The 1,546-nt window shown below is 55.7% G+C and overlaps 1 protein-coding gene across 8 annotated transcripts in view; it reads right to left on the reverse strand.

Moving 5' to 3' along the window:
• The window catches only part of CAPG (capping actin protein, gelsolin like), a 24,859-nt gene that overhangs the window by 20,801 nt on the left and 2,512 nt on the right, over positions 1-1,546 (reverse strand). The window contains exon 1 of one of the 8 annotated variants that reach the window (XM_019623767.1): positions 180-219. The exons of 3 other annotated variants lie outside the window; for them this stretch is intronic. The gene's annotated coding sequence lies outside the window, so the exon portion shown is untranslated. Of the gene's footprint in view, positions 1-20; positions 90-130; positions 151-179; positions 244-1,546 lie in introns of those variants that run through there. 4 more of the 8 variants (XM_019623768.1, XM_019623764.1, XM_019623765.1 and 1 more) reach the window with 4 other exon arrangements.

A 1,546-nucleotide genomic window follows, 5' to 3' on the forward strand; every position in this document is an offset into this window, starting at 1 on the left:
GCTCCCGTCAGATAATGTACCTGGAGCCTGGCAGAGAGCTGTCAGAACAGCAGGCTGCCAGACCTGGTCCTGGACAAAGCAGCTTCCAGAAATGTGAGTCTATTTCCAGACCTTGGCAGCCAGCCCTCACCTGCCCACCAAAGAGGGTCCTGGCCAGCCAACACCCAGCCCACTCTCACCCTTCCGCAGCTTTGCTTCCACTTCTGCTTTCTAGGCTCTGCTTCTCCGACTGGCCTGCCCCACCCTAGCCATTCACTTCCCTTTGACTCCTCCAGAGCTGCCCCACCCACCTGCCCCGCCCCAGCTCCATCCCCAGCCCTTGCTGAGGCCAGGCAGCCTCCTGAGAGGCACCCACAGGGAGGCTAGAGGTCCACCCCAGTCCCAGGCCTCCCCAGTGGCCTTAGCCAGCTGCTGGTCCCTCCCACAGGGTCAGCATCTCCGAGTCTGCGGCCTGCAAAGAGAGCCAGCCACACACGACAGAAAAGCCACCATGGGCTAGGTTAGTCACTTTTCCTGGGTGGGGTCACTACCTCAGCAGTGACTTTTTCTCCCTCCCCTGACTTGTCTTTTTCCTTGCCCTGCATGCATACATTTGATTTCTTTTTAAAGTGCTGAGCAAGTGGCTGAGGCTCTGAAACATTCTTTACTGATTCTATACTGTGCTCTGAATGCCGGAGGCCTTTCAAGACTACCCTCCTTCAGCTTCTCATTCTGTCACATAATCTTGTTGCACCGGGCCCTCTGAGGGACAGCAATAATCAAACCAGGGGCAACCGTCTTGCCTACATCACATCATAGGACCCTAAAGTTAGTTTGGTCTAACTGGCTTGCTCACTTTCCAGAGGAGGAAACTGAGGCCCTGAGAGCACAAGTGACTTGCCCACGGTCGCACAGGGAGCAGGAGGCAGAGCAAAGGAAGCTTCCATTCCCTTCTGAATCCATGCAGAAGGATGAAATGGAGTCCATGTGTGCTCCAGGAGAAAGAGAGCACCCAGTTAATGCAGCCACACATATACACATGACTCCTCAGCCAGGACTGACCCCCCTATCCTGGACACGAGTCCTACCCTGGCCCTGGGCAGGTCAGCAGGCTAGAGATAAGGCTCAGCCTTCAGGGTCAAGGCCCCACCCCGGGGGCATCAGTGTGGGCAATGGAACTTAGTCAACCCATGTGTTAAAATTTCTGGACCAGAGCAAGATGGGAAGTTAAATATTCTCTTCAAAAAAACCTCAAGTTCTAGCTGACATATGAGTGTCTCTATGGCCAAACTGCTGGCCTTAAAAATAGGGTAATCTGGGCTGAATGACTCAGTTGGTTAAGAGTTGGCTTGGGAGCACGGCCACTGGTTTGGTTCCCATGCGGGCCAATGACGCAGTGCCCTCTACAGCTAAGATTGTGAATAACAGCTCGACCTGGAGCTGGGCTGCCGTGAGTGGCCAGCGATGGCGTAGGCTGCAGCCCCTGCCGCAGTGGGCTGCCGTGAGCTACCGTGAGTGGCTGGCAGCCAGTGTGAGCGGCCAGCAGCTGGCAGCCAGCGAGAGCAGC

This window comes from Hipposideros armiger, unplaced genomic scaffold, assembly GCF_001890085.2.
Source record: "Hipposideros armiger isolate ML-2016 unplaced genomic scaffold, ASM189008v1 scaffold_561, whole genome shotgun sequence".
Lineage (NCBI taxonomy): Eukaryota > Metazoa > Chordata > Mammalia > Chiroptera > Hipposideridae > Hipposideros > Hipposideros armiger.